Genomic DNA, 24,438 nt, shown 5'->3' on the forward strand with positions numbered 1-24,438 from the left:
CCTGCCGTACAGTGTTTAGCTGCTTGTGCTTGTCACATATCATTAGCTAGCGGCTTAGCCGTTAATGTTTGCAGAGTGGGAAAATCTTTCATTTAGGGGTAGAAGGGGCATTACTGTCACACCCTGGAGCATCCACGGCACTGGCCAGGGGGCCGTTGTATAATTCTGCCCTTTCATATTCTGTTTTTTTTTTGTTTTTTTTTTACTTTTATTTTAGGTTAAAATTGTGTTTAAAACTTTAAACTGGTTTGACACGGTCTCGTCACACTGACAAACTGGTCCGTTTTCGGGCGTTAACCTAATTAGTGTTGACAAATTCTCAAGATTTCTACACTTTTATGAAATAATGAACAGTGCCATGACTTTAGCAGGTTTGCCACTATAAAACTTATGCAGACCTTTTGTTCAAGGATATGTGTGCGCAGGGCAAACATCAGCAAAAACTGGGCTGGTAAAAAGCCAGAAGAAGCGAACTATGTCCAGAATCATTTGGACCAAGCAAAAAAAATCCTCACCCCCCCCCCCCCTCTTTTTAGTTAACCAGAATATGTGTCTTCTATTATGAAACATAATCTCTCCCTGCCTGTATGCAAACATCTGTAAACTGCCTTAAAAGACGTTCTACACAAGAGCTTAATAGCGTCAGTCAGCCCCTTCTTCTTCTTGTCTCTCCCTTTTTTTTGTGGACAAACCATCTGTTTGGCCGGCCTGTGAAAATGTATTCAGCCTGACATATCACCGAAATGCAGCTCAATGGACTTAACAGTCTGGAACAAATAACAGTATTATTCTGAGTGGATTACACTTAACGTGCCTGGGCCACCTGTTCATGAAATCAAAATGGCATAAATCCCAAATGAAATAAATAAGTTAAAATGAAATAAATAAATCAAACTTTATTCACCACAGGGGATTAAGCCTGTGTTGACTCAGAGAGTGAACCGAGGGGAAATGCTAAACAGCTGTCAGGTTAGCTAGCTGGCATGGCTGTTTCAAAGAAGGGGATGTTCCTGTCAGGATAACCTCTTCAGGGTCTGAATTGCAGATGGATTCCCAGACTACCTGGTAAGAGAACTGCTTGTGACCGGGCTGAAAGCGCTGGCTGCAATTGCTGCTCTGATTCATCCATGCTTCAAATGAGTCTGCAGCAATTTGAAGACCAGCGATAAGTCACTCTCTGAAAGAGATATAAAAGAAGCTGTGTGGCCAAGCGGTTGTGTAGGAAAACGATCCAGCTAGATTAAAGTGGAATTTAAACTGCTTTTGTTTTAATGGGTCAGACTCTGTAACTATAATTGCCTCGTGCAGAAGCCTGTGACTCAAAGATGAGTCTACTATACTTCACATTTTAAGTTTGGAAAGTAAATTATTTCTTTTCTTTAAGTTCAGCAAGAAGTCAGTCTTTCAATTATATTGGATTTTATGGATTTAAGCAATTAGTAGAAAGTCTCATCTCGCAACTGACGCTTCATAAAGAAGTAAAAAGCATTTCAGCCGTGGAACTCTGGTTTCACTACATTTGCAACATGCAAGCTGTGATTTGCAACATTTACTCTCATTTACTCATTTGAATAGATGTCACTGATCCAGGCATGAGCATGCAAGAGCCCTGCAAGACACGCACAATTATATACAGTTGGCAAGCGACAGTTATTTGTGCATGTGCAAGCAGCGCTTGCAAATCTCTTTTTGTCAAATGAGCCACTGGTACAATTAAGATTTGTTGTTCAAATGCCAAAGAATAATGAAAGTATTCCCAGAGTCCTACGTGACAGATTACAATGTTTTGCTTTGTTTGACCAACAGTCTGAAGCCCAAAGCTAGAGTTTACATAATATATGACAAGAAAATCAGTAAATACTCTCATTTGAAAGCCTGGAACTGGAGAATATTTGGCTGTTTTTTACTATTATGGCTTGAAGGCCAAGGTCACTATTTCATGTTTCATAGACTTAACGATTAAGTGGAAAAATCATTGACAGATTAATCAATGATGAGAGTAATTATTAGTTGCAGCCTTAAAACCAATGCCGTCAGACTGACTTATAAAGAAGGGGCCAGAGACATTCAGCGCCACTCTCTGACCGAGGTGCTCGAGCTGACAGCAACTCTGAGACTCTATTTGCACATTTGATTGGATGTGTGTCCTTGGCCATTCTTTGTGTACATGGAAATCCAACTATAGCATTCATTAGAAATGAAATGAAAAAGAAATGAACTAAATGTTCATGCAGTCTGCACAGATATTCATGTCTGGTGTGAAAAGGCTGAACGCGAGGTTGCTAATTAAAGCAGAGACCCAGGGATTTGGAGTCTCTTGTAATTCTGCTGAGTGGGAGGTTATTGTTCCAAAACAGTGAATATGTATTGGAGAATGGGTTTTGAAAACCAGACGTCTCAGCACTTGGCCAAGAAATTGCTGAGTCACTCCCATTGATCACCAATCCGCCACCCTCCCACAGATGATTGTGGTCATTCTGTGCATCTTTTAATGGAATGTGCATCTGGGTCAGATTGTCAGAACACATGTAACATACCAGCAGTCACAGATTTATTTATTTATTTGTTTGTTTGTTTGTATTGCACTGCATCCCACAGGTAATGGTAGGTAATAAAAATAAAAGAAACTTAACTATGAGCTTCTGCAGCAAATCAGATGAATAGCTTTAATTCATTCATTCATTCAACCTTTATTTGAACTCGAAAATACACTGGGGCGGCACGGTGACGCAGCAGGTAGTGCGCGTGCCTCACAGCAAGAAGGTTGCTGGTTCGATCCCCAGGTGGAGCCTTTCTGTGTGAGGTTTGCATGTTCTTCCCGTGCATACGTGGGTTCTCTCCGGCTTCCTCCCACAGACCAAAAACATGCTCATTAGGTTAATTGGTGACTCTAAATTGTCCTTAGGTGTGAGTGTGAGCGTGAATGGTTGTTTGTCTATATATGTTGCCCTGCGATCGACTGGCGACCAGTCCAGGGTGTACCCCGCCTCTCGCCCACTGACAGCTGGGATAGGCTCCAGCCCCCCCACAACCCCGAAAGGGATAGGCGGTATAAAAAATGGATGGATGGAAAATACACTGGTGTAGGCATAACACATCAGCTACATCACCGAACCTTTCCAGTGTGATGAAGTGTTCAGTATCGAGTATGACCGGGAAGAAGATCTGGATATGGAGAAGTTGTCTCATAGTGATTTATCAGTTACTTAGCAACAGCTGTGGGTTATGTTAATAACATGCTGCCCAATGTTAAAGGCTAAACTCTGCTCCGATCCACAGCAGTCACAGTCCTTGCCCCTGCCTGTAATGAGGAAGGAGCCCGTAAAACCCGAACCACCGTCTTTGCTGTGTGCTTTGATTGCTTTTGACCAGAATACGTCATGTCATGATTCAGCGAGGAAGATGTCCACGCGGAGAGAAGAGAGGCTAGACTTCATGACGATGAGTAGAATTTGGGTTTAGATTTGGTTCATTTGGGATTTGTGTGATGAAAACAAGCTGCATAAACTGCATTGTTCACTTAGTACAAGGGCTCCTTATTAACGGGCACAAATCGTCCTCTGCGCAAACAAACGTGCACATTCAATTCAAGCACAGTACAAACATGAAAATGTGTTTCAGAGGGTTTTAGCTTTAAAAGGTGCTCTTCACGTTTAGTATCCCTGGTTTACAACCAAAAGGTGTAACAGCATTTTGTTGTGTTCAGTGCTTTTTGAAAAGGACGCTCTGCAAGGTTGCCTTCTGCAACGTGTCTTTTTTGTTGCTGTGAAAAGAGCTTCAGTGGAGCTAAGTCACCAGCAAAGGGATTTAAAGGAAACCCTGCTTGCACTGAGTGCAACTTTAGCGTGTGTGTCCATGCTGAATGTACTCTCTGCAGGGGCGATGCTAATGGTTGAAATGGTTGAGAGCTCGCTGTATTTCCCTGCATTCTTACAGTTTATGTGTTTGTTGCTTTATGGAGCCATTTGGGAAAAGTGGAATATGTAGTTTGGTGACTCAAAGAAGTTCCCCCCTATGTTGAGGAGTTGGAGCACAGGGTCTGCCGCTTAGTGATGTTAAGCACCCGCTTCAGGAGAACTGAGCAGGTACAGCCATGGGGCTTTTGAATCCCCAGTTAGCAGATAACCTGGCTTACCACTGTGTTTCTCATCTCGCATATAATGCAGGATTATGTGCTTAAGGGAGCACTGGGGAGAGGTTGTCTTGCAGTGGACTGGATCAATCCTCTGCTCGCTAAACATAATCACATATATGCACACTGCTGTACAAAACACACTAGCCTGCATCTTTGACTAAAATTGCATCGAATTGCCTTTTGACATCTGTTCCACTGGATAAGAATGATTATTGGATAGAAATGACTCATTTCTGTGAAAATGCCATGTATTCAGTCACTCCATGAACCAAACCAAACTACCCTAACTGCATTTCTGCTATGTAGTAACTGAATTATTGCCAGTCGGGCTGCAGTCACTGTGCTTTAGTAAAGTTAAATTTACTTCTTTTTTTTCTGTAATTTGTCGTCCAAAAATATTAGTTTCCACAAACCTGCACCAAATTCAGGTCGTGTGTTTTATTTGTGAGACAGTTGCTTCGCTGCAACTCAGTGACAAGTTGGAAGCATTTGCTGACCGACTTGATAAGACATTTACATCTGGAACAGCTGGCTGACTGCTACAACTCTCTTAGTGCAAATGTGATTCACCTGTGAGAGACAGTAACTTGTAAAATATATTGAAAAGTACTGCGTTTGTTAAGGATGCATGGGAAAATAAAGTTCATAAGGGAGTTTGAATGCTGTGTAGCTGGCTTTTTTTTACAGTAATTAAATCTTGACGCATACAACACAAAGAGGCTTTTCATCTCAGCTCCTCCGACACAGTTTGGGTTTCCACCGTAACAGTGTAGCTCAGGGATGGATGGAGCCAGATGTAATGAGGGATGGTGGGAAGGGAGAGGGAGTTGCGTGGGCAGAGATGGATGGATAGAGGGATACATGGATAGAGAGAGAGAGAGAGAGAGAGAGAGAGAGAGAGAGGTGGGGTGGGTAGCAGTCACAGAGATGGAGGGATGAAGTGGAAAAGAATGAGACACACACACACACAACGCGGTGTGCTGTCATCTGGTGTTTACATTTTGACACTGAGGTGTGCACTACTGAATAAAAGCATGACGTGAGGCCATGAATAATGGGAAACACCAGTTTATTGAATGTTCAAAAACTCACACACGTATGAGGGATTGAAAGAGTCTTTCTAGACGGCTCTTTCACCTGGAGTGATCTGAGAAAAGATTTTATAACAGACCACTGAAGACTCAGCAGGCACTATTCCTGCCAGTACATGTTACATTTTTACTCAGGGCTATGTCGTTAATGCTAAAGTCAATCTCAATAGCTTATTTACTTGATCGATAGCTATTTTGATTCTAAATTAATTGTTTGAGTCATTTATCAAATGGAAATGTTAAACATTGCACGGTTACAGCTTTTCAAATGTGAACATTTTCTGCTTTCCTCTGTTTCATATTATAAATGAGGCACTTTGTTTCAAGCCATTTGGCGGGGCTCAAGAGATGGCAGCATTGATCATTCACTCCACCGCTTTGGTCCATACTGAGATACTCAGCAGCTTACAGACATTACAGTGGTACAGTAAATAGACTTACCATCGACTAGACAGTGCACCATTATGAAATCCATGTGCTACACGAACCTCTTATAGGCAGTAATATTAGAAATTACATCATCAGTGACTTCATTGCCGCTAACAACAGCAGAAACAACCTGGAGAGGATGATCACTGAACTGTTGGTTGGATTGCTGTGGAACTTTGCAGACATTCATGGTCCCCAGAGGACGAATCATAATGACCTTTGTAATTCTAATGTCCTCTTACTGATTTGAGAGAAACACATCATCTAATGTGGCATCTGGTGCAGAAATTCTTTTTATGTTGCGCATCTGTAGCTGTTTTTAAGCCATGTAATTAATTAATGAATCAAAAGATGATATCAGTATTCTGTAACTAGTTGTTAGTCACAGCCCTGGTATTTGCATTGTTTGGTTTTGTATTGAAAAATGTAATAATATAATGGTGGTTCCATGGTGACCACAGCTGGTGAATGGCTTAAAATGAAGTAACTGCAGTGTGATTTATGGAAAGTAATGAGGCAGTGCCAATGTTTGGTTTTCTCTACAAATATGAATAATCAAGTTACAAAATATTGTGAAGCCAGAGATAATATCAGCTGTTTGCTAAGTTTAAACTGCTGGTATTTGTTTTCCAAACCCACAGCATACACTTGTAGTCTGACAATATGTAAATCAGCACACTGAGCAGCATTTGAGCGTTGCTGCAGCTACAGCCGCAGCTGGGGTTTGCTGTGCTGTCTACCCTGACGCCACTGTTTTTGCTGTGTGTGTATTTGCATTGACTCCAGTTGCGCATCTGGTGAAAGTCTTCAAAACAGTGAGCCACATTACACTCCCATGTGCGCACAAAAATTCAGTATGCTTATTGAAGGAGCACACGCCCTCACACGCACTGTTGTGTAACTATGGTACAGTGTGAGCTCTCCGGTGTTGCACGGTGACTGGAGGGGTTAATGTGAGTAGATGTGTGGGAGCATCCATATTGTGCACTATTAGTACTGAGTGGGTTTGATTCTAACGTACTGCTACACTAATTAGACTTACTCATCTCAAAGTTGCACTGTATACACTCATCCACCCACAGTTTGTCCCCTCCTCATCAGCAAAGATAACACTGTGCATTTGTAAGATGAGCTGAGTCAGTATGAGCTTTATTGTCAGTAGCATCAAACATACAGGTGCAAATTGGAGAATGTAATATCGAAATGAAGTGAGGAAGAGAAATGAAAACAATGAGCATCTTTATGGTGACAATGAAAGAATGTCTTCCAGGATAAGAGTAGTGAAACTGCAAATACTGTTAGACAACAAAAGCACTTAATACAAATGATCCAGAGTCTGCCCCATAAGTTTTAAGTGTTCTTTAGATTAGCTGGATGAAATTCTTGTATATGCAAGAAAATCAGCTCAGCATTCATAGGTGCTTGAATCATTTTCATAGGCACACAGGGATGTAGAGTCTTCTATGGCTGTGTAAAGCACTTTGAATTGCCTCTGTGTTGCCTCTATAAATAAAGATGACTCGCCTTCAATGGAATAATGCAACCATTCATCTGATGGTAACAGAAAAGTCAGATATTACATTCCTGAACTTCCTGCATGACTCTTGACTATGATGATTGTGTCTCTGCATAAATATCTAGGACACATATATGGAATTGTCTTAGTATATTGATAACTAATAAGACATACTGCTTATTATAAACTACAGCACAGACTTTTTTTTTTTTTTTTTCCGAATGAGATCGACTTTTCTGAGCTTTTGCACCACAAATATAGGCATCAGCCAGTTATGTTGTGCAAAACAAACTCCTCAATGGTGGACACGCTGGTTGATTGTGTTCCTGCTTGCATGGCACAAAAATGATGAAGAGGGTGAACAAAAATGATGAAGATGGTGAACAGTAGAGACAGCGCTGGTCGTTTTAGCTAAATGCTACATATCCTCTTTTTATAGTGTCTGCTCATATTTGAGATGCACCAGATGCCTTAATTATTGTTTGATTTGTTAGCTTGCAGTTGTGCTTGGTGACTGTTATGAAACTCTGCTGCTGGACAAATATTATTTTTCAACCTAATTCACACAAAAAAAAAACAAACTGTCCCACATCTCGTTTTTTGGTTTCAGGCACCGAAAACTGCAACAACTTGCATCTGTTCCATTGGAGCGTCAAGTATCACAGCAGCACAGATCAGAAGCTCTGCCTGCTGTCTTTATATTTATCTCATCTAGGAACAGTGGTTACCCGTGGTATATATGCTGCTGCACTATTTGTTCTAGCCTCTGAAAAACAGCACAGGACAACAGAAGAAGTCGAGTGAAGCTGAAGCTCACTTGATGAGCCATTAACTATGACCATCACTGATATTGCCCAGTCTGAACCAGGCCATATATTTTACAGAGGAGGCTCAGTATTCAGGGAACCCGGCTGTTTGAAACACATGTAATCCACCATATGCAATATTTTACATTTGAAGGAAAATCGACTCGACGCCGGTCCTTTTCTTATTCATAGGCTTAGAAATGAAAGGAAGGCACAGCCATTAATTCCTTTGATTCAGTCCTGGATAGAACAGAAAGCTTAAGCTTAAGTGGAGTGCTGTACAGGCAGACAGTTGCAAACACACACACACATACCGATGCTGTTCTCCTCCTGCTGACTAACCTATTTCAATAATTCACAAGAGTGACTTGCTGCCTGGCTGTCGAGGGGCTCTATCCATGGACTCGGTCAACTGTTACACACACACACACACACACACACACTCGCATGAACATAATGCTTGTTATGCTTGGCAGTTTTACATCTATGCAGCTACACTCACAAGCTTCAAAGATGTGATTCCATAAGGATACAGCTTGTTTCACGCCCCCAGCCTATCTATGCATCTGGGTATGTGCGTCTGATGTATGCTGCATAAACTAGTATTTCAAATGCAAAGTCCCTTATGTTGTGGAAGCTACTTGTGGTAATGGACTGTGTCCATGTTTGAGGGAGTGAGAGAGCCTGTTTGGCACTCCAGCATGTGCCTCTGACAGGATTCACAGAACACACATACGTTTTTGTGAGTGTTTGTGTTCCAGGTGTACAGCTGTGGCAGGTTTCACTGTTTACTGACTGCAATAAAAATCAACACCAACAATCTGGGCACCTGGGTAACCATATACTGTACACTGGCATAAATCCTTGATTTGTTTTAAGAATAGAAGATAAAGTATTGTTGTAACCAGATTTTTAGATGTTGAAGTCACAGTTTCTAGCCTTTAAAATCTGACCTGTGGGTAACTCAGAAGCTGTCTTATTTGTGTTTGGCTGCTAGCTAGCCACTGCTAGCTTTACCTGCATTGCGTTGGTATTTTTCCTCAGTCAGGAATTACCTGCCTTTTTTCAGAGTTTGAAGGTCATGAGGTCACCAGGGGCTAGGCTAATGTTAGCTGTTCATAGTCAATAGGTACCTGCTAAATGTAGGCTGGCTGCTTGTTAAACAAAAATGTCTTATAACTACTTTTGTCAAATACGCAAGATGCAATTTGTGTTTGCAGTATTTCTAAATGACCTACTCGACAAACAGTGCAGAATATGTCCATGTCTGGTTGATAAGATCTGTTTGTGTTGCATAATAGCAGAGTGAATGAATCCCCAATAACAACCACATTGCATTTTCTATGACTCCTTCACAATAAAAGCATCTTGACACTTCAAGCTTTTCATGTGAAGCACCACCAGCAGGAAATGTTCTGCACAGCTCTGATACAGCTGAAGGTGATCAGAAAACTGTAAAACGAAGCTGATAACTGGAAGTACAAACAAGAGCACAGCAGTGAAACTAAAATGAATACAGAGAGACACAGCAGTGGCTTCCCTGCTGTAAGGCTGCAGTGCCATGGAAAAACTCCAGTCATTCCTTAGGGATATTATTTATTCACTTACATATACTCTGTGCTCCTTTCCTCACAAATCACTGTCATACTTTATAGGCTACTCAAACAGAGCAAAGATCTCTTTAATGTAGCAAAAATATGGTGCTATTTGTTAAAATATGTGCCATCGCGCACCATCAAACTTTTATAACCCTGTCTATGATATGGCATATATGACATGTTGCGATCATTGGTTGGTCTGTACATAATACACACTGAGAGCATAAAACATAAATGCATGATGTCTTTCTGTCTGATACGCCGTCCATGCTGTGAATCCTAAAATAAAGAACAAACAAACTGTATTTCAGCAGACTTCCTGCAGCAGTGCACTCTTGTAATAGCATTCCCGAGTTTGGACTGACATTAAATAATTGAGAGAAATTATTTTTCATAGGTCTTTTTTTGTGGACAGAATTCAGATTCTTGTGTCACGCAGGGGTTCGTTAAAGCTTTTATCATCATCAGGAACCCATATTGAGTAAAGTTACTGTGGCACGCTGGGTATCAGGGCTCATTAAAGGATGTATGCATGCTTGTAAAGTCCAGACAAAAACAGTAAATGTAGTCTCACCCTGGGGATGCAGGCTCATTAGACTGCACCAGTTGTCTTTTTTCTATTGGGAAAGTACAAAAAACTAACCACTGACCCACAGTTTATGTAATGCTGCTGTCTGGTGCAACTTTAATGCTCTGTGCTGTTACGGTTTTCATTAAAGTTTCAATGCTGCCGCAGTTGCCAGATTTACGTTTGCAGGTGCAGGGTTACCAAAGCTTTTTACTAAAGGCAGATGAAAAGAAAGCATATTTCAAGCATAGACAGGTGAAATAGATGACATGACATTAGGTGAGTGACTTTTACTTGTCTCTTTGTGTCAGTAAATAGTGTGGTGTGGAGTTGCATAATTGCCTTGGACTAGTTTCTGCTGTGCAGGCAAATTGGTAGAACGCTTTCCACTTTGTAGTCGGAGTCGTGTTTCTCGTGGGGTCATATTCAGGCTAGAACGTCATTTAAAATTTTGAGAGTTCATAAATAAACAGCAGCCAAATCACAAAATCAGTCATTCAGTAATTTGGCCGCAGTGCATGTTAACCAGAAAACTAAACTAGCAAAGTTAAGTTGCTGAACAGACGTTTATTGTTCTATTCAGTCCATGCATGTCTCTCCTCACAGTGTAAACCTCATGCCCTTGCATGCGTTTCGGGGTGTTGTCGTGCATATTAACACAAGTCAATCACTTTTGCTGCTCCTGGCAGATTTGCTGACAAAGAGGCTTTATTTTACCACCATATCCTTTCAGTTAGGCCTTTCCCAAGGTCACATTAAGAGTGGTGAATTAATAAACCACAAACCCAATCCATCATTCGTTCATGTTATCCATTTGTTGTATTAACTCAAATATCAGTTTCTCTAGTGCAGGTGAGATTAGGCAGTTAAATACCAGACTTTTATTGCGGTTAGGTTACATATGCTTAGAGGTCTCAGAGTCTTAAGGTGAGAGAGAACCAGAGCTAATAAGTCACAAAATCATATTTATACTACTGCCACACCTGAGACAGTCAGTCTTATCTCTCAGCTCCCTTCAAACCCAACTAAACATTTCTAATATCCAGAAACCAGAAGAGGACATCCATGTCCATCCACTGTCTTCCCTGGTAGCTAAAACAATGTCAAAGCCAAAAGTCCAAAACCTAATCATCATTATCAGTGTAAATTTAGTCATGATCACCTATCAAGATCATTTTATAGCCCACCTTCATTATCACACCATCATTTCCCTCCCGCTGTCCACTTTATCCATCCATCAATCCAATACTTCCAATAAGTTCAGTCATTTTCTTCAGAGCTTTTTACAGGAATGCATTCAAGCCAATGGAGATCACAATGATAGATAAATAAATCGTCTTTCGATCGTCGCACCAGTGTCAGCAGTCCACAGGGATTTAGAAAAGGTAGATATTCTGCATGTGATGAAAGCAGTGCATGTGTTTGTGCTGCTGTAAGCAGAATTCATTATTGGCTGACTGATAACTATTTGCGTGTGTGCGTGCGTGCGTGCGTGCGTGCGTGCGTGCGTGCGTGCGTGCGTGCGTGCGTGCACACGCGTGTGTGATCCTGCTGATACCAGACACCACCTCACTACTGATGTGAGAGAAGTCTCTCCTCTGCATCTATCTTTATCTTCTCCCGTCTTTCTCATTTTCACTTTCACATTCCCACCACTCTTCTCTTCTCCATCTCCACCCTCCTTCTGCCCCCCATCCCCACTGTCACCGTCCCTTTGCTCCCTCTTCATTTTCTATTCAACCCTGTCCTGCTCGCCCTCCTCTCCACCTTACTCTTTGCCCTCATTCTTTTCCTCCTTGCCTCTTTTTGATCCCTCCCTCTCTCCACCCTGCTGGCTCAGCTGGTACAGAAGCAGCCTTTGTTTCAGCCGTGTCCTCTATCCTTTGAAGGAGGAAAGCTGAAAAGCGAGAGGCAGGGATAGAGGGAAGATGGGAAGCCTGGACAGGGAAGGGTAGGAGCAAAATCTAAATGGGAAAGTGGGATGAAAAGAAGAGATGGGTGGGAGGATAAATAGAATCGGGGGAGAAGGATGAAGAGAGGAAGGAAGAAAAGGGGATATCTTTGGATCAATGGCCAGGGTTGTTCAAGTCATTGATATCCAGTAGCAACAGCATGTGAGAGCAGATTTCCTGTGTGGGAGGGATCTGTCTATAGGACACGTGTCCTCAACTTAGCACACTTCCCCTCGGTTCAGTGGTGCACAGTCGCAGCGCTGTAGTTCTCAGTTAAAGGCCAACCAAGCAGTTTATTGATAATTAAGCTAATTTTGGACACAGTCAATGCTGCAGAACCCTGTAGACCTTTACTGAGCTGTCAGCCAACTATGCGTCACTACAAATGCACTGTAGATGTAACAGGCTGTCAAAAGGAAGAGACACAGAATGCAATTCGTACTGTCAAAAGGTTTGTTTTCTTTAGCTGACATATTGCTTTTTGAGTCCTATATTGAATTCCTCTTTATTTCTTGTTCTTGTAGGGAGTGAAGACAGGAGGAAGATTTTGAACCGTGACCCTCATCCATCATGTTATAGCTGTGGTAACATGTGAATCCTGAAGCAGAGTGTTATCCGCTTTTACATCTCTAAAGGTAAGGTTTTTTTTTTCTTGTGATCATTTTTAATTGATTTGCTTGAAGGAGTAGCTTGACATTTTGAGAAATATGCTTATTTGCTTTATTGCTGACAGTAACATGAAAAGACTGACAGTCTGTATGCTATGCTAAGCTAATGCCTGCTGGCTCTAGCTTCATATGTAACATACAGACTTGACAGAGGTATCAAACTTTTCATCTTATCAGCAAGAAAGCAGAATAAATGTATTTCCCTAACTGTCCGTGTAGTCCTTTAATAATTGTGCTCTAAAGTCTCGTAATTAAAGTTTGTCCCTCTTGGGATGAAACTCTTTTCCTGGTAGCAGAAACCGGGCTCTGGTGCTGCCCGCCACAGTTTGAATCCCAGTCAAGGACAGGAGGCTGGATCAGAGTCAAAGCAACAGGCTTTGGATTTGTTACCTGGATGTCAGATTTGACCGCTACCTCTGACTTTGTTTGCCCCTGTAGTAGAAGCCTGAATAATGTTATTTAGTTCCCTGTGGGTTTGCCATGGAAATTGGACTAGCCCTGTTTAGCTCTGGAGTGGAAATCTTGTTTTTACTCAGTGTGAATATACACTGGACGCCAGGCTGGCCCAGTTTGGACTCGGCACTGAAACCAGGCTGTGTCAGGCTCCGCTGTGGAAATCTAGTTGGCCCACTTTGGCCATTTCATTATGAATCACCAAGGCTTGAGGTCTTAAGCAGTGTCGCTCTCCCTTTTGGCAAATAAATCTTCACGTCTCATTTTCGATTTTTTTTTATCCCACCTTTCCTTTCACAGCATCTCTTATCGCCCCACTATGGCAATAAGAGATGCTGGAGGATATGGTAGCTCGTCGTCTTCATAGAGGCTTGCTCTGTCAGAAATCCACCCCTTACCTCCTCACCCCCTGAGACTCTGATGCTTATTTCCTCTCCCCCATGCCCTCTCTCTCTTTTCCCAAGTCTGCTCTCCCTTTTCCTCTCTTCAGCTGGCTTATAGATCTCCACTTCTAACCTCGACACGTCCCTTTGGGAAGTGGCTGACTGCTGAACTCAGCTAGAAAAAGGCAGCGAGGAAGGAAGAGAGGTGGGCAAAGGAAGAGAGAGTTGAGAATCTATCAATCGATCTATCTATCTAGCCATCCTTGTCAAACATGTTAATAAATCTATAATCTTTGTATCTTGTCAACCTTGACACTGTGTCTTCCAACTGGATACATCAAAGCTAAAATAGAGCTACACATGGTGTAAATATATAAATACACATGGTGGGTGTCTGTGGTTTGTGTGTGTGCGCTATACATTTGCAACAACGCCTTGGGCTGATGTACAGTCTGCTTTGACCTTAACAAATCTCACACACGTGCATATAAAGGATGTTTTGGCTGCCAGTAATCATAGCCAGAGGTGAAGATTCTCATAGTGTATTATCCAGGCCTCATGGATCGGACAAATGCGTGCATGTGTGTCTGTCACGCCTTTCACAGAATCCTCATGATTGTCCCTCATCAGCCTCAAAATGTTACCCCTCTCTTTTCTTTTTAATACAATGGTTAAGTCGTCACAGGACTCTACTGCTTGAAATATAAATGTGAAGTTGTAAATGGTTTATGTGGTTTCTGGATTATATAGTTCACCACAAAGTTCCCCTTTTCATTTTTTAGCCTTTTTTTCTATCACGCTCCTAATTTACAGGCTTACTATATCGTCACTACATCTCTGAGCTATGCCTATCACATATGGCCATTTTATGTAGATTGGGGTAAATCAGCACCATGGACACTTGAAGGGGCACTTCAACAGTTTATTACACCATTGCTCTAAAGTCGTGATTGTGATCAACATATCTTGATTTTTAGTCTCTAGTGTGGGTCAAGCTCTTAAAAACACTAGATCCAACATTTCCCATAATGATGATGACATCTGGAGCAGAAACTATTCAGCGATTGTTTCATTCGTCAAGAAAATAATTGGCAGTTATTTTGATCATTGATTTGTCATCGTCATCTTGCTGCTTTTTTTTATGCTTCATTGTCTTAAAATCTTTGAGTTTTGGACTGTTGGTTGGACACAACAAGCTATTTGATGTCATCTTGGGCTTCTATTTTATGCCATTTCATAGACCAAATGTATGACTGAGTAATCGAGAAATTAATCAGCAGATTAATCAATAGTGAAAACAGTTTCAGCCCTTCATCATTGGAATCCCCCTCTTAACACTGCATCAACTACTAGTTTGTGCTGTAATGGATGCTGAGATGAGAATTAACAGTATTCCTCTGAATGAAGATGAAAAAATCTATAAGTACATATGTTAATGTCATTCTGGGCCAAAACAAGTTTTAATAAAGTGAATGAGCGACAGATGAGATTAAAAAGGAGAATGCAAACAAGCAGGCCTGCATGCAGCACATTATGTATACTGCTGAAATATATATATACTGTGTGTGTGTGTGTGTGTGTGTGTGTGTGTGTGTGTGTGTGTGTGTGTGTGTGTGTATGTGTGTGTGTGTGTGTTCACCTGGCATATTTTTTCTTTTTAGGACCTGTCAATCATCATTTCCTGCTGGTGTGCAGACACACTGAGGGTTAGAGACAACAAGAGATGAGAGAGCATGATATATATATTTTTTTTACTTTTCCCATTGCTTCAGGGAGTGAGATATGCTGAGATAGACAGGAGAGAGAGGAGAGATCAAACAGCCGCCTCTGTTTGTTTTATCTTTTTAATGAACAAAGTGCCACACATTTCAATACTTTGGAGTTCACTCAGAGGACTATACGCTGGTGGGGGAATTCAACCTGCAACCCTCCGGCTTCTGAGAGCTGCTTGAACTAATGCTCTCTTTAGAGCTGGATCACCCCTGTGTGTGTGTGTGTGTGTGTGTGTGTGTGTGTGTGTGTGTGTGTGTGTGTGCTGAAGCTGCTCAGCAAATCTGATCAAAGTCAAAGTCAAGTCTCTGTCTGTACCCTACTCTCTTTGATGGATGGATGGATGGATGGATGGATGGATGGATGGATGGATGGATGGATGGATGGATGGATGGATGGATGGAGTAGAAAGGAGGAGGAATAAAAAGGGAGGGGATGGAGAAAAGGATGAATGAATGACTGAAAGTACAAGGAGTTCAGAATGGGTTGACGGATGTCGGGGGGTGGAGGGTGGAGAGAGAACGTGAGGTGGAAGTAGATGGATGAAAGGGTGGATTGATGGCTTTGACCTTCCCATCACCCTCCTCAGAACTGGTCCTATAAGGTTCAGATTTAGTCACATTTGTTTCCCTCTTTTTTCTGTTTTCTCTATTTGGCCCTTTCTTCACTTTTTCAATTCTTCACTGAGTATCCTTCTCTTTTTTCTCTCTCTTTTGAAATATGTTTTTTCTTTCTTTCCATTTCATCCTCATTTCCCTTCTTTTCTTCACCACATCCTGTTTTTCTTCTCCTCCGCTCTCCTCTCATCTCACCTCCCTGTTACCTCCTTCTCTGGCAGCATGTGAGTGTGCATGTGTGTGCTAATCTCGCCAGGCTGTGTCTTAGTGTGTGTGTGTGTGTGTGTGTGTGTGCTCCCTTTCTCCCAGAGAGTTGAAAGACTGCCTGGATCCCTGGGGGGAGGCCTGGGTCACCAAGCTAACCTGTTCCCCCTGCTTCGCCTCTGGCCCCGTGGGATAATAGGTGTGAGGCGGTGTGACTAGGTGGAGGTGGAGGAGGACAGGAGACATAAAAGGGGAGTAAGCAAGGGAACAAGGAGAATTCATACATGAGCAGAAATGCACATACATAAGAAGCACACCCCAAGGTATTTAGTTAGTCATGCTTAAAACGCTCTCTCCCTCTGTTGCTTTTATGTGCAGTTGTTAGTCATGCTGAACACTTCCAAACTGCTCTTTTTATTCCTCGTTGTGTTCCCTCGGTCAGCAGCAGCAGGCAACTACTTACACACCACTCCCAGCGTGACACAGATACCTGATATTACATAGACGCAGTTTAACATGGCATTCATGTGCATTATATGTGAAAATCACTATGATACAAAAGAGAGTTGACTCAAGGTTTGTCTGAGTTAAATATAAGCTTTTTTAAAAGGGTGTAATGATAATGTAAGGACCGATTAGCTAAGAAAGAGGGATGCCTTCAAAGCAGTCAAATTATCTCTACAGCAGGGAGATACAAGACAAGAAAAATCATGTATGGTGTCTCAGCTGTGTCCCTGTCTGGGCCATATGTTTCAGCAAACATCAGCGAACATTTGAAAGACTATTCTTTTTGGCATGTCCTTAAAAGAACCTTTTCTTTTTCTCTCAAACATTTCATAACCCCCTTCAACTCGACACATGCGGCACATTCTCCAGGAATGACTCTGGATACAATGTCCACACTGTCTTGATTTGCCACTGACAACGGTGCACATTACGGCATTACAGAAGCGTGATGCAGTCAATGATCTTGTTCATTTAGAAATCCGGGCCAAGCTTTTTTTTTTTTTTTTTCCCTGAAGCGAATGCTTCTGCAGCAAGTGGGCCAGAAACACAGTATCAATATCAATACCTAGTTTATCACCAGGTGCCCTCAGAGGAGGCTGAATGTGCCTTATGTATTTGTATAGCACAATTCATACACCAGGCAATTCACAGTGCTTTACAGAAGCATACAAATACATTTACATCATACATTTCACAAAAAGAGAGAAAGAAAGAAAGTAGAAGAGGATAGAAAAACAAAAATAAAATATATTTAAAGGAAAAAAAAACAGAATCCAGTAAAAGACAATAATTCAGCATTTAGAATGATTAAAATCATTGAGCAGATATTTACTTTAAGTAAAAGCTGTAGCAAATAATAACGTTTTCAGCCCTGATTTAAATGAGCTGACAGTTGGTGCAGACCTCAGGTGTGCAGGGAGAATGTTCCACAGGTGAGGAGCATAATAACTGAAAGCTGCTTCACTTTGTTTGCTTCTCATTCTGGGAACACACAACAGACCTGTCCCTGATCACCTGAGAGCTCTGGATACCTCATACGGAGTTAATAAATCTAGAATATATTTTGGTCCTAGACCATTTAATGCTTTGTAGACCAACAGTAAGATTTTAAAGTCTATTCTTTGACTCACAGGAAGCCAATGTAGTGATCTGAGGACTGGTGTGATGTGGTCCATTTTTCTGCTGTTTGTAAGGACTCCTGCAGCAGCATTTTGGATCAGCTGTAGTTGCCTAATTGTTCTTTTGTTTAGGCCAGTAAATACTCCATTGCAATAGTCCAACCTACTGAAAACGAATGCATGTGTGCATGAATGCATGTGCAGTCATAAGTGACTGTGATGTCAATGTACAGCATGAAAACACAAGTAAAGTAATGAGTTCTTTAGACATTCATTGTCTTTGTTTACTGACCCAAACCCACTAAAGAACTGTGAACATGCTGAGTTTAACATAACTGAACAGGCAAAAATATTAGAAGAAGTGGAAGGAGATGAAGAGTTAATCCTGCGACTGGTCTGCCTGCACATCTGCGCATAGTTCGGCTAAACACAATATAAGGGTTCAGCAGTCAGACATGGCAGAAGTGGGACTTTAAATAACAGACTGAATCTGCTCTTGAGCTTGCTATACTGTTATTGACTTTACAGAACAAATAACACTTGTTTTGTGGCAAAAACATGAAGCGTTCGCTGCTCCTTAAAGGAATATGGATCTAGGAAATTAGATTTGTTTATTAGACAGATGTGAAGGTCTTTCTCCAAAGTGTTTCCCTTTAGTGACATGAAAGAGAAAATATGCGGTGACACAAGGTCTTGATTTTCAGAGTAAACAAAAGAGCACCATAGCCAGTCATTCTGATCGTGTCTCCTCTTGTTTTCGACAAGTAAACGGAGATGTAGCAGTTAGTTTGGCTGTGATTTGTCACAGGGAAAGTAGAACACATGGCTGTTCTGCTGAATATTTGTATAAAAGGATGTTATGTACATTATCAAACAAACAAAGCTGCTCATTTTCCTCTTGTTTCTGATGTATTAGGGCCTTTTCTCATGCCTTATCTTCTTATTCTTTTGAAATGCAGTAGCATTTCACAAAGAATCCCCCTCAGGATTTTGTTATCTTTTGTGTAGGAAGTGAATTTCTGTCTCTATCAGTACCTCATCACATTGCACATGGCCTTATTATTTCTGACTTCTTCTCTGAAATTCTTGGCTATTCTCTCTATCTCTATCTGTTGTTCTCTCACCGTAGGCAGCAGCAGGAAATGGAGTGTGTGAAACAGGATGTGAGGGTAGCCATACTTGTTCATTGTGTACTGAAAGCCCACAGCCTGGCTGGAAACCACACATGGATGACTGGAACAGACAGAGACGGTGAGGTTAGAGACACAGACAGAGGCTGGTTTTGTTTTCACTTGGGTTTTTTTTACGCTTGTGACGACATTTCACGTCACAAAGGGTTAAAGAAAATGCTTATTTTATCACCCCAGGACTGCTAAAAATTCAGGAAAAAGTTTTCAAGAAAGAAGGCAGTGAAGGAGAATGTAATTGCAGTATGGTGTTGCAAACATGTCGCTGTAGATGCAGAGAGGCAGATGAGTCAGTTTAAGAAAATGAAGCGACGGTTACTCAGGGCAGATGTGTTTTTTGGCTGCCCTGGTTTAATTTACAATTAACAAGTCAAGTCATGGACATCGACATCTTTGTTTCCATGTAAGATGTTACATAAACACAGTGGTTGTGTGTATTTTCCAAGCAGAACTCCAATACAGTGAACTCTGGTTACTTGTGTGTAGTGTTTAGAATACAGCTCCCCCACGCACTCAGTGAGGTGTACAGAGATTACATATTGAACTTTTCACTGTCTACACTCTGGCACATTTCAAACAAGGGTTTCGTCAAAGTTTATCTTCTCTCCCCAGTCGCCTCTCTTCCTTCCAACTCTGCCTCCTTCCCCATCTCCATCTCCTCCGCCTCTGTCTCTCGTTCTATTGCTGTCTCTGTCGTTCCAACTTTATTTCCCTCTGCTTCTCTCAGCCTCATATCTGTCTCTCTGTTGTCTTCTCCTGCCTGAAAATGTGCTGCCGATCATTTGCATACATCTGTATCTATCTGTGTGTATCACTGCTGCAGCCATAAGTGGCTCTGTAGCTGGTACACACTGATGTACTTGCATGCTGTGTTGGTCATACAGATGTGTGTTGCAGTTGACTGACCACACAGGAACCTGATTGCTCTCTTATGGACACTTTAAACCTGCAGCATATATTATCTGAACAATAAACAACTATAGATAATATACTGTCTTCACACAATGGACATTTGGACCATACCAAATGTACTTTTTGCAGGTGGTAAACAAGAAATCAATATATTTATTGTTCTTGAAGCCGTATCACCATCACACACATTAGAGGCACCTCTATTTCCTTTGTGCATTGCATTGTGGGGCAATAGTGTCACTTTTAAGTATGTCTGCACTCTCCACAGTATTGTCTCAGAACAATGCCTTTTTATAATTTATTTCACCATATATCTGTTTCAAGCCTCTCACAGGAGCATACCGGCATGAACAGTGGCTTCCTGAAAGGTAGAAACTCTATTAAAGAATGATATGCTTTGGAAAATGGCTACTTCCTGTCACATTAGCTCATGAGCTGCTGATATCAAAAGATTGTGTCACATCTACAGTGTGTGCAACCTTACTGGATGCTTTTGCTATGTTATTGAGGACATTGCTGGGTGTGCTCCCTTTTGTGCTTTCTAATTTAGCTGTTTCCTTAATGCCTGTCAAACCATCCACATTTGTGTTGCCTGAGATGCCTCCATTTCCCTTCTCAAACCGACGTGTTCAGTCAGACAGCTTGCAGATGCTAGCCTTCCTCCCCTAAAGCTAAATGTGTCTCTCTACCAACATGTCTGCCGCTTTTTTCATAGCTGAGGTCTCTGTTGTGCACACTTTTTTTGTTCCCTCCTCTCAGATTCCCCCTCCTCTTCTTCCTGCTAGGTAGATCTTATCTCACTTCATTGTCTCTCTGCCTGTTTCCACTGTTCATGTCCCCCTCTGTCTTTCTTCTTACCTCATTTCTTATTGAGCACCTTGGTTCAGCATTACAAGGTTTCATTCTCTTTCTTTTTTCCGTCATCTTTTTCTATCTCTGCATTTTGTGTCTTGGCTTGCTTGTTGATGCGAGGCTGCATACCTTCCCCTCTGTCTCTACCCCTTTGTGTATATCTTCACCTCCCTCCCTGTTTTCTCGGTGGTAAAAATAGATGCTCCAGCACATCCTGAATTCCTTGCAGAAAGCGTGTGTAGTGCTGGATTTTTCATACTAGTGTTGGAGATGTGCTCTCTTGTGGTGATTATAAGGATTATACTGCTGATTTCTGGCTTCATTTCGCAGCCTTTCTGCCCTAATTAAAGCTGCATTTTACCTTGCATGCAGCCTCGTGTTTTGCTTATTGTTTGTAGTGTCATTTATCTTAGGTTTCCACTGAAGAGCTGCAGTTCCTCATATTAGTTGAAAAGCCATTCTAGGGGCTTTTCCACACTGCCAGTGTGTAAAATGAAGGCCTGAGCTGAGGAGATAATACTCATGTCTGTATCCGTATCCATGTCCAGAGGCTACCCCTCAGCCCATGATCACACACGGCCTCCTAAAAAATTTAACTAAAACAGCAGAAGAAGAAGTACGGTGCTGCACAGATGCACACCACAGTGTGCTGTTAAACCAGAGGGTTGCTTTATTCTGTCTGGTTGTGTGTGGAGGATATTAACTGACAATTCGCTAACCCACTCCCCAATTGTAGCTGTGCAATTGTAACTAGGCAAACAGTAAAATCAATAAATCAGAAACCTAACCTTATTTATTCAGGTACTTATTATGTACAGTATTTCTATCATCATTGGCAATATATAAGGGATATTTCATCATACTGTTAATACTGTAATGTAATCTGTAATCTTACTAGCTCCACGCTGTAATATATGCACCATGCTCCTCTTTGTTTCCATGTCTTCGTCATGTTTCAACATGATGCTGGTTTTCTGCCTGGGACCTGTAAGCTTTAGCCTCAGTCTTTTTTTATTATGCATGTAGCCATCAAATGCATATTTAAGTCCCTGTTACAGGGTTCTGTTCTCAAAGCAGGTCAGCTGGAAGCATAATAAGTCAGCCTGAGAGAAAGTTTTCAGCCAACTCACAGAGTTAAAGCTGGAATTGGTAACGTTGGAGAAACCACCAAGAGCACGTTAGAGTTTCGAAGTATAAAACGGAGAAATACCATCCCTTCCCTTCATGCCTTCCTGCAAAGCCATTGTTGTGTGACTAGCTTGCTATAGCTTAAGCAATATATCTGCCTCATGGAAGACTCCAGTATGTAGGTAGACAGGCAGGCCATCCAACAATTTCATTCAGGCTGAAGGAATTTGCTCTTTGAGGATTTAGTTTGTGGGAGATGTTTGGAGAGCACTTCTTTGTTCACATATTTCAGGTCTTCTTCCTCAGTATGGAGAGGTTTATGGATTTTGTCTGTGTGCACTCGTCTTGCGCACTGTGTCAGTGTTTGCACTCAGCTCACTCGTTTCTTAATCATAATGGATGGACTGACACTGCAGACTACACCATGCTGTCATTACTCTGAAGGCATTATTAAACTAAAGAGTATAATTTTTGTTTTTGTTACAAAACTGCCTTGGCTCTTGGGGTTTGGCATAATTGTACTACCTGGCCCACAACTGGTGACATTGCACAAAGTAGTAGTATCCCGTGGGACGCTGAAAATGAAATTCAATCATTTTGCTTTTACCAACAACAGTTTTACAAAGTGTTCCCGAGTTGTGTGAGTATGTTTTGCACAGCGGCCAAACGTCAGGGTTGCATAAAGGTGATCATTCCATAAACAAATGAATGCACACAGAGACAGATGTACCTTTAAACATGAGATTAGGTGGGTTTACGCTCCACTGCATCCCTGATTCACACTCTGTCTTACTCTCTTCATCCATCTGTCCCATTATGCCTTTGTTAACTGCTGATGTCTGTGGAACATTTAGACAGGAAATGCACTGTGGTTGTCCAAATATGGCTGTAGATGACTGTGCTCATTGGAGAAATATGTTGTCAAGTCCCTCAACAGAAAAAGTGCCGCCTACGCCTTCTTAATTACTTCTGCGTGTGTGTCTGTTATGTAAAAACCTCAGTTAACAGACTATTAGCCACATGATTGACTCTTACGAGAACATACTATCATTAGTTGTGTAACGCTTAATGTTAAAGCATGTTTAAAATATGATCTAAAAATTAGATACAGATAAAAGCTGATGAAATATGATCTGCTTATTGCAAAGCAGCACCTTTGTTACTATGTGTGTTGACTGACCTTTTACTTCACAGCATTTTGTCAGTCTGTTTACAGTTGGACTATCTCATCTGGTAAACAAGCAAAACTGATGTAGTGGGTGGTGAAAGCCCTGTGTCAAGTTTTCATTGGTAATTAGAGTTAATATCACTCCGTGTTGTTTTGAAACCGCACAGCTCCATATGGTGCCCAGGAATAAAAACAGTTTGTTTTACAGCAGTCAGCGAGGTGTTCTGTTTGCAAGACAATTGGACGGAACAAATATTCAAGCTTCTGATTGGTAAACCATAGTGTTTGTTCTGACGGGAAGAAATGCAACTTCCTGGACGTGCACCTGCCTGGGCTGAGACCTCTAGCTGAGCAATGTGTAAGTGCTCGCAGCGATGTAAGATGCTGCAACTATACAATCCAAGATATGGAAGTAAACAGCAGGGGGATAGCAGTATCTCCTGTCGCACCAGGACACTGATATGATGGGCTAACCCTGAGCCAAGTGCGTCCTGCACCTTGTGCGCTGCCTTCTGTCCTGCCAGGAAGGGATCTGCCACCACCAATTGAAGATGCATCACTGGCTCCACTGCACATCCTCTGCCAATTTCCCCTTTGTTCTCCCATGAGCATGGGGCTAACCAAAGCCGCCTGAAGGCAACCGCCATATCCCTAGGGAACTGCTCAAGGCTTGGATCCCAGAGGCACCTTTAGACCAGGCACGCTTACATTTCATCCAGTGTAACAGCCTGGAATGATGATAGCATGAGGCCTCAGAGGCAAAGACACAGCTTGAAAGTGTGTCCCTGAGTGGCATGTGCCTCCTCTGTGTGAGCACCCACAGCTTGAACGAAGCCGTCTCTAGACCCAAGTACTGCATCCTCTCAGAAGTCTCCAGCATGACCCCAGTGCACCTGGAGCAGGTTTGAGTGCTTCAGAAGTATCAGAGACAGATGGCCCCGAGAACATAGTCACAACCAGTAGTCATCAGATGATGTTTTCAGGCGCAAGGACATAGAATTTGTAACCATTTCTTTCAAAGAACCATCAGTGCCCTTCCCAGATCAGAAGAATAATAAATATATAACAAATAATTAGGTGGCAGGCAGTTAAATGAATGCTGCGTATGCTCAGGAAACGGTGGACGGCCCAAGAATAGCCAACTTGCCAAGAGGGAATTGGCCACTTTTAGAGGCGACACTTAACAACCGTCTCTTACACCTTCTAGCAGCAATGGCTGCCCTCTTAGACAGATATCATCAAAATCATGTCATGTTTCTCACGCGTGCTTCACCCTCACAGGTGGTTTGTCTGGGGTCGCTCCCTGCGCATATGGACGATTAAACAGTGTGGAGGGAGTGTGGATACGTCCGTCTTTTTCTGGATTGGTTTGAATG

At 41.9% G+C, this 24,438-nt stretch overlaps 1 protein-coding gene across 1 annotated transcript in view; it reads left to right on the forward strand.

Moving 5' to 3' along the window:
* lrfn5a (leucine rich repeat and fibronectin type III domain containing 5a) overlaps positions 1-24,438 on the forward strand; it is a 100,733-nt gene that overhangs the window by 32,830 nt on the left and 43,465 nt on the right. The window contains exon 2 of the mRNA XM_070979600.1: positions 12,620-12,730. The gene's annotated coding sequence lies outside the window, so the exon portion shown is untranslated. The remainder of the gene's footprint in view (positions 1-12,619; positions 12,731-24,438) is intronic.

This window comes from Chaetodon trifascialis, chromosome 14 (genome assembly GCF_039877785.1).
Source record: "Chaetodon trifascialis isolate fChaTrf1 chromosome 14, fChaTrf1.hap1, whole genome shotgun sequence".
NCBI classification, from domain to species: Eukaryota; Metazoa; Chordata; class Actinopteri; order Chaetodontiformes; family Chaetodontidae; genus Chaetodon; species Chaetodon trifascialis.